This window comes from Hemicordylus capensis, chromosome 1 (assembly GCF_027244095.1).
Source record: "Hemicordylus capensis ecotype Gifberg chromosome 1, rHemCap1.1.pri, whole genome shotgun sequence".
NCBI lineage: Eukaryota > Metazoa > Chordata > Lepidosauria > Squamata > Cordylidae > Hemicordylus > Hemicordylus capensis.
Window position 1 is genome coordinate 291,614,863 of NC_069657.1, and position 9,643 is coordinate 291,624,505.

At 39.8% G+C, this 9,643-nt stretch overlaps 1 long non-coding RNA gene across 1 annotated transcript; it reads right to left on the reverse strand.

Annotated features, from left to right (window-relative positions):
• Positions 1 to 329: 329 nt before the first annotated feature.
• LOC128340309 (uncharacterized) lies at positions 330 to 5,559 on the reverse strand. The gene is made up of 2 exons (XR_008313588.1): positions 5,499 to 5,559; positions 330 to 1,441 (listed from the first exon to the last, which is right to left on the reverse strand). It is a non-coding gene; the product is annotated as an uncharacterized LOC128340309 (long non-coding RNA).
• Between the last annotated feature and the right edge of the window lie 4,084 nt (positions 5,560 to 9,643).

The following is a 9,643-nucleotide window of genomic DNA, read 5'->3' on the forward strand; positions in this document are numbered from 1 at the left end:
GTTCATCGGGATTAAATCCTGGATGGCAGTTGACTCCCAACTTGACAGTCAGCCACAGGCCTTTAAAACCCAGGTAGTTTCCCACAAGACCAACCAAGAATCTGTGGCCTGAGAGATGATCTGGACTGAGAAATGCTCAATATGCAACCAGACCTCCTTCCCCTGGATCAGCCTGACCATCTCTCAGTGCCATAAATCTGCCTGCCCACCATAAATTAAATGGCCATACTCAGGCCTCTTGCATGGAGCTCCTCTTAAAACACACAATCCTAAATTTCTCCCATCCTCAATGGTAAAGACTCCACACCCAGAAACAGGACAAATAAAAATGGGTATAGATAATCTATTTTATCCAGAAAGGCCTGAAGCAGGTTGCCATCACACCCTCAAGTGTTGTTCTCAAAAATAGAATCCGTGGGATATAATCAGGAGGGAAGGGTTTCACAGCAAAGGAATTGACATTTTAAAACTTAAAACTCAGCAAACTATTAACCATCCTCATTACTCATGTAACTCATGAATAACTTTACTCATGTAACTAGTCCACCTAAGCACAGTCACAGTACCAAGTGTCATATAAAACAATCAAGTTCTTCCGGTCTCCATAGGATGAAATGGAATGGTCTCCAGAAAAGTTAGAAAGAACTCTTCCCTTCATTGCACAGAGCAGAACCTCACCACCAGTGTGTTAAAGAGCTGGTTGTACCCGCACATGAGCATTACAGCTACATGAAACACTTGTCAATATTAAAGAAGAAACAAGTCAAATTACTGCCCCCAGAGTGCTTGGTAAACAGTTAAAGAAGCCGATGGACAGATGGAAATATCAGGGATAAAGCTGTTGGTGTTTGATTTTGTGTCTCGGCATATTGACTGATTTGCCAAACATATTACGAAATTATGGAGGACATTATTTATGTGAAGCAGTTGTCACTTGTGGGAGTGGATTTTTTTTTCCTTGAGAAGGATATGTGTTGTTCATCTTTAATCAAATTCCTTTTGTAACTTCTTCATTGTCTTCTCTTTGAAACTTCCTGCAGTTGGAATTCAAAAAAGAGAGAGCTCCTTTGCTAAGGCTCATGTAAATGCTGATGCTTGATTGTCTGATGAGATTGTTTTGCATATCACTGCACTATGTCAGTGTGATCTCAGCCCACTTTTCAAGGCAACCACTGAGACGCAAAGTGCTTCAGAACCTCTTTAGGCAAAAGGTAGTTAAATCCCACCTCACCCCGCTTTCCTTCTTCCATTTTCATTTGCTTTGTTTTTCTCTTGCTTTTCTTTTTTACTTGTTGTCATTGTACAAGCCCCACATTCATGACAATTTGCATTGTTTTGTAATTTTTTCTGTATTTGCCTTCATTTACATCTGTTTAGCGCATGCCAGTTTCTTTTCTTTTTTTCATCTTTGTACTGTAAAGTTCTTCCCTCATTCTGCAGCCTGCAGTAATTAAACAACATGTTTTTGGTGTTTGATTGTTTTTACATAATAAGAACTGATTCTAGAGGGGTAAAAGGTCTTCTATAACTGTAATGATGAAAAGAAATCCATGTAGCAATTTACTTAATTGGGAATGAAGTAGTTAGTCATAATTAAAACAAAATTAAATTAAATGTAATCTTTGACCTTGGTGGAGAGTATGCCAATAAAGAGGTGGGAATGCTTATACTATTAATATGTTGTTGGAAAAGCCATTGCTTATAAAAATCTAATCTTTTTATAACCATTAAAATTAATGATTTCAATCCAATATTCAGGAACCTATTACCAATAAATCCTTACAAAGTAATAAATAGTGAAAAGATGCAATGGTGCCTTTGACCTTCAAAAAATAATATTCCAAGATTTGTAGGGAGCATTCTTATTGTTCTTTCTTTTTTTGAACCCATGTACAGAAAGACAAAAACGATCTATCTCCAGGAGCAATTCTAAAGGACTTTAGTAATAATTCCCTATGTCATCTACTGCTTTGTGACATAGAAAATATTTTCTTTAGAAGTGAGAGGCATCCATAAGTATTTTCTCTTCAACCAAATCTAATGTGAACATTTAGGAGGGTTGCCACATTCATCCCAATTTACACAAACACACTGCAAGAACCAATCAGGCTAGGGGGCTACAGCGTTTAACTCTGTGTAATGTTTCCTCTCTGTTCACATTAGATTTGGTTGAAGAGAAAATACTTATGGATGCCTTTCACTTTTAAAGAAAATATTTTCTATGTCACAAATATTTTCTATGGCACTGAGGCAAGGAAGAGAACTGAGGGTCACCAAAGGAAAAAAGAAAATCCCTGCATGAGACTATGTGCATTAATAACATGACTCCCTAAACCAGAACCACTATCTACAGTGAGCAAAAATAAAAAAGAAGCTTCAAACCAGCCTGCCAATTTGCTCTCCCTCCTCTCTTTCCTTTGACCCCTGGGCAATCAAATGAAGCTGCTCATAGACTGCAGTCTTACTTGGAAGTAAGTCCCAGCGAAATAAATTTGTCCTGTATTTCCAATAAACATATTTCGGACTGGAATGTTAATTTCGTCAGCATACATCCTTTCCTTTAATTAAGGGGTGGTGGATAACATTCAGTTTTATGGCACTACACCAAGGATACAAATCATTTAAGTACAGGTGGAATTCTCTTTTTTAAATTGTTTTTTGAAGCTTTTCATTTATAATAGCTATATAACACAATAACATTCAACTGATAGATACATTGTGATGAATGAATACTCAAACATGAAATAAAAGTACTTAGCAAAAATTCACTAACAGTATAACAAAGAAATGTATCTGTATTGATTTGATTTTTTTTTTTAAATCCCAAAAATGTAAATAACTAGAGCCTATATTATAAAAACTACCAGACACACCTTGGCCCAGATTATCTTGCATTTGTGAAATAATCTCTTAGATATGACTGTCAATTCCCACACCTCTGATCAATGACAGCAGTTTAAATGTATTAAATGGCCACTCCAGACAAAGAATCCTTTGAAATCTAAGTGTTGCCTAGCCACAATATATATTTTCTTATAGATCTTCCTTTTTTGTCACTCCTCCTGTGGGAGCTTTGTACATTTGCCAGGTTTCGCTATGTATTCCGGAAGGTAGCGATGGCACACATACACACTAGATGAAGGATAAGTAAATCTTGTGAGCACTTATCTGAAGAGTCTTTTAGCACCTAATTTAAGAGCTGCTTAAAGTTTCACACAATTAAAGCTCTTGTTAAACCTTTTCCAGAGCATAACTGTGTTAGTTGTATTCTGTCTAGTAATCTTTTATGTTGTGTTGTTGAGAAGTTTGTCCCAGTGGGGATCCTGTAGAGAGTATGGAGGTAGAGGTAGAAAAGAAAAGTGCGGGGAGCGGGAGGGGGGAGAAGGAGAAAATGGAGTTGTTGCTGAATAAATCTTTAATTAAATCTACTTAGGTTTTCTTTGTTGGTATGAGGGAAGCAGCTAGAAAACATTTGGCGATGAAATTTTGACCCAGCTAAGCATGTGAGCCTGCAAAGCTTGTGAATGTTCCTGCAACCTCTTTTCATTGCATAACTGGGCTTACATTCCTGAACTGCTCTCTCCTATCACTGCTGCTGATAGTTTCTCCAGCTTCCTGACCTGCCCAATCCCTGAAGGTACTTTTTCCTTCTTATTCCTGGACTCTGTTCACTGGATGCCCACTGCAGCATGGCTCAGGTCCCACCACCACCTCTTTTCTTGTCCATCCCAGGAGAAGCTGCTTTTTTTCTGGAAACAATGGAGGTCCAATTCCTGCAATTTCCTCCTCACATTACAGAGCCCTGATTTTACTCCAGCAAAGCAAAAGGCTATATTGCTTCACTGCCTGGGCCCTGAAGGCCGTGAAATATAACCATTTGTCCTTTCCTGCCACCTTGGAAGGATATGCCAATTCTTATGAAGTTGCTCTTCAAGCCTTAGATGATCATTTCAACTCTACTTTCCCCCCCTTTTTTCTTTTTTCACATTTTTATCCCGCTCTTCCTCCAAAGAGCCCAGGGTGGTGTACTACATACCTAAGTTTCTCCTCACAACAACCCTGTGAAGTAGGTTAGGCTGAGAGAGAAGTGACTGGCCCAGAGTCACCCAGCAATTCTCATGGCTGAATGGGGATTTGAACTCGGTCTCCCCGGTCCTAGTCCAGCACTTTAACCACTACACCACGCTGGCTTTCACTTTGAATGTCATTGCTGAACATTCCAGGTTCTGTTCTAGATTCCAACTGCCTGGTAAATCTATTGATCAGTTTGTCAGAGCACTGCGTGCCCTAAGTATAACATGTGAGTTTGCCAACTTTACTGATGAAATGATCAGGGATCAGATTGTTATGAAAACACTGCATGAAAAATGACTATTTGAGCAGAAACTTACCTTGGAAAAAGTTACAGAGATGGCCAGGAGGGTGGAAAATGCTCTTCACTGTGCCAAATTGCTCTCTTTGATACCCCCCAAACCAACCTCCTGAAAGCCAGGCTGTTCAGTCTAATCCCTTCCAAACCCAATCTTCTCATATAGCACTGCCCCAGAAAGTTGCAGCACAAGAAAGGAAGAGCTACCAATGCTATTGGTGTGAAGACTCTGCCCACAAAGACATCTTTGGTGTAGTGGCTAGAGTGCTGGACTAGGACCGGGGAGACCCAAGTTCAAATCCCCATTCAGCCATGAGACTTGCTGGGTGACTCTGGGCCAGTCACTTCTCTCTCAGCCTAACCTACTTCACAGGGTTGTTGTGAGGAGAAACTTAAGTATGTAGTACACCGCTCTGGGCGCCTTGGAGGAAGAGTGGGATATAAATGCAAAATAATAATAACTTTGCTGACTTTCCTACACAGAAGGTACCTTACAACAGGTGCAAAAAGAGGGGGGACACTTTGCTAGGGTTTGCAAGTCTGATGTCCATTCCATTACTAAGACACCATATGATGAGGATGAGGCAAATGAACCACTTTCCTGACAGTATTTTAAGTGTGACAGAAACAGAGCCTCCTTCTCCACATTGTCAAATTAAACTTAATGGCCATGCAGTGTGGATGCTGGCTAATTCTGGTTCTTCATACACTATCATTTCCCATATGCTTTACAAGAAGCTCCTCACTACATCAGATCTGCACTTGCAGCCTTCAGACATCCACCCATGGAGATATGGAGGTTCCCCTATTGCCATAAATGGATATTTCACTACTGTCCGGGAATACAAAGGATGTACTGCTGAAGGGAAAGAGTATGTGTCACAAAAAGGAGTCTCAATATTGGGCTGGAAACATCAGAAAGCTCTATGGATAGTGTTAGACCCAAATGAACTGAACCCGTATTACAGATGATGGACCATCCATATGACTGCTGATTTCTCTGATGTTTTTGCTGATACTCCTGGCACTGCCATACATTTCAAACATAAAATTCTGTGCTGGTCTGTGATCTTAATAAAGGAATTGAATTGAATTGAACATAAAATTCAGATGAATGCAAATGCAATACCTGTACAACACAAAATGAGCAATGAACCCATAGCATTGTGCCAACCACTTAGAGAGGAGCTCTGAAGACTACAGCATGCTGACATCATAGAACCTGTTGATGCATCACAATGGGTCCCTCCCATTGTTCCCATGCAGAAATCAAACTTTGAATGTGCGTTTCAATGCAAAAGACTGCCCTTTGGATTAGCAGTTTTGATTTCAATGCATGATGCATGCAATTTTTGGGGAAACTGATGGCATCACCCAGAGACAAAAGTTTGGGTCAATATACAAATTAGATAGATAGATAGATAGATAGATAGATAGATAGATAGATCGATCACTTACTTTCAGGATGACATTTTAGTATATTATTATTATTATTATTATTTATTTATTCAATTTCTATATGGCATAACCATTGAAGAACATGATGCTAAACTGATAAGAGTCTTATGAAAACTTTGACAACACTGGCCTACTATCTCTTCAGAGAAATGTCAGTTTTGCACACACTCAGTGACGTATCGCAGAGTGGCATACATCCCAAAACAGACTTGGTGAAAGCTATTGGGGACGAGAACCACACAACAAGGATGTCCTTCATTCATTTTTAGGACTGTGAGTATCACTCTAAACTAGCGTAACCCACACAGAGCATCTGTGTGCTAGTACTTCTTCACTGCCACCACTGCCATGGCTGCTCATTCCCCTCAGGCCACTGACAGGCTCGGGTCCATCCCTCACCCTTCCTTCTTTCTCTCTTCCCTTCACTTCTTTTTCTCTCTTTCTCTCTCCTCTACTCGCTCTTCCCCTCTGTCTTTCTCTTCCTCCTCCTCCTCCCTCCCTCCTTCCCTCCCCCTCTCTCTCTCCCTTCCTGAGTTATCAGATCTTGTTCATCTTGTTTCCTCATCTAATTCACACAACAGCAGCCTCCTTCTTCTAAAGGGGCTCTTTCCTCCCTCACAACCTCTCTCTTCGCAGACCCCTGCCCACTATCCTTCTATATATATAAATTCCTCTCCTCTACAATCAAAAACATCTTCTGACCCAGTAACAGTTGCATTCCAACTGACCTTAACCATCACAGGCTCCACTTCCTTATTTACATATAGAATCCCCACTGCCCAATCAGGCTTCTGCTCGCGAACTCTCACAAGAGATGCCACACACAGGACTAGCCATGGATCTGCCTTAGAGAATTATATAGATAGATAGATTTGTTAGACAATTTGCCTCCAAAGTTGCTCCATTGCATCTCCTTTTTTAAAAGAATGTAACATTTAACTGGGATGCACCTTAAAAGGCTAGTTTTCAGACTATCAAATCGGCCATTGCTGAAAGCCCTGCTTCCACTTCTTGTGACACCAACAGGCACATTATTGTAACCACTGATGCTTCTGAATATGGTTTGGATTCTGTCTTGACCCAGCAAAAAGGGGAAAGAGAAGTTACAGTTGCCTTTGCTTCCAGAGTGCTTACTGCTTCAGAGAAGATGTATTCTGTCATTGAAAAAGAAGGTCTAGCAGGTTTCTAGGTGGTGAGGCACTTCAGGATTTACTTGTGTGGTAGAAAAACCATGTCATGGTCAGACAATAAAATCCTATCTGCTTTATTTACTACTCAGGGATCAAGTCGAGCAACCCCAAGAATAGTCAAATGGATCACCAGATTTATGGACTTTGATTTCCAGGTGGAATATCTTCCATGTCTTTGGAATTCAACTGCAGATTGTTTATCTCAACTTCCACTTCCAGGCCAAGAGGAAATCCCAGAAGATGAGGATGAAGGAGTAGTAATTGCATATATAGCTTCATCCACTCATGGAGGGATCAAGTGTTCTGAATAGAATCCTGACCTCAATGCTGATCAAGTGCGTACTTTACTTAAACCTTACATAACTAATGGATGGCCATGCAAAAACAAAGCACCTGAACATCTTCAACCATTCACGCACATAGCTAGTGAACTTTCTCTTTTCAATGACCTAGTGCTGAGGACTGGTGGTTTGGTGGCCAACCTCCTTACAAGCAAGAGTGATCAAAATTTCCCATGAAGGTCACTTGGGCACAAGTTTGACTAAAAGGCAAATCAGAGAATGTTTTTGGTGACCAGGTATGCTCAAACATATTGAAATGTAGCCTGGCACTGTATAGCCTGTGCTGTATGTGACAAACCACAGAAAACCTTTCCCACTCCCTTAACTCCCATAGAGAATCCCAACGGCCCCAGCAGATGTACTACTGTTCTCATTTCTCTCAAGAAATGTATGCAGCTGGCATATCACCCAATGCTGATAGAAGGCACATCTGGCAACTGCCTCAACCAAGTTTCCATGGCATCTCACCCTGAGGATGGAGAGATTTGTGATCAGGTATGGGAGAAGCAATGAAAATATAAATTGTATGTAGATCAGAAATGAGGTGCAAGACAGTGAACATTTCAGGTGGGGGACTTTGTTCGAGTATGGCTGCCTTATAAAGTGAGAAAGGGATGTTCCCAATATTCTGGACCAAAACAAATAATAGTCTTCCAAAGAAACGTAAAGAAATAGAACAGTCCAAGAATTGCCAGCATACATACTATGAGACAAGAGGGATGCGAGTCTGATATTAAGAGGGGAACTGAAGACGAGTTTGATCTTGCCTCCAGTTTTGATCTTGTAGATGAGACTAATGAAAGTGATGGATGATCCTTGGTACCAGAAGACCAAACAGCTCTTGTGCCCGAGAACCCAGGACTTAGGGAAAGTATGCATGACAGGAGACTACCAAAAGACTTCAAGATTTGGTCACTAGATTTTATATCAATTCAAATTTTGCTTGTTATAAAGGGGAGGGATGTGTTGTATTCTATCTAGTAATCTTTTAGGTTGTGTTGTTGAGAAGTCTGTCCCAGTGGGGATGCTGTAGAGTGTATGTGTGTCTGGGAGGGGGGGCCTGGAGTCAGAAAGAAAAAGAGGGACAGGAGAAGGAGAAAATGGAATTGTTGCTGAATAAATCTATAGTTAAATATACTTTCGTTTTCTTTGTTTGTATGAGGGAAGCAGCAATAAAACATTAGTCTACAGCAGAAAAAAACAACAAAGAGTCTTGTGGCACTTTTAGACTAACACGTTCATTGTAGCATAAGCTTTTGTGGCCTATGTGAGTAAAAAGGACACCATGGAACCAAATACAAGAGAAAATGCAAAAGGCCTGATCTCCTGATAAGCTTAAAAGTGTACAAAATATGCTTGGTGACAAGTCACAATTAGCAATGCTAAATTATTTAAGTAAGTAAAACAATTTTAAAAATGCTTTATATGCAGTAATGATGTGAAGCCATGTTATAAATACTAATTCAGCTGATTTCCACACTCATCTTCCTTTTTAATTTTTCTATTGTCACGTTAAAGTTAGCAACAAAGTGCCTTTGAAGATTAAAATCTTCTCTCACTAGTTTCTGATTATTATTGTTATTATTTATATACAGCTTTTCAAGCAACTGGTCTAAATGAACTGACAATCTAAAATGCTGCCATGTCTGATGTCAGATTTGGTTCCATGTATAGAAACTTTGCATAGAAACTTACTTGTTCATCCTATGTAGATGGCGAAAGGGTGTGGTTGATAGATTTATCATGTTGGAGGATGAACAAATTTATGTATTTGTTACAAATATTTATACTGTGCCCCTCCACTATGGGAAACACCTATATCGGGCAGCAGCAATATAGGAAGATGCTGAAAGGCATCATCTCATACTGTGCAGGAGATTACAATGGTAAACCTCTCCTGTATTCTACTAAAGACAACCACAGGGCTCTGTGGTTGCCAGGAGTCAACATTGACTCGACGGCACGTTTTACCTTTACCTCCAAGACACTAGAGCTTGGGGCAGCTCACAACATCAATAAAACAGATATACTATATAAACAATATAAATTAATAGAAGTTAACTAAAAACAATCCTCAGTTCAAACCAAATTTAAAAATCATAAGTTATGGTAAAACCCACCAGCTATAAGCTGCAACTAAAATATTAAAATATGAATATGAATATGATGGACATTTATATACCGCTTTTCAACAAAAGTTCCCAGAGTGGTTTACAAACAAACAAACAAACAAACAAACAAATAGGGTCCCTGTCCCCAAAGGGCTCACAATCTAAAAAAGAAAT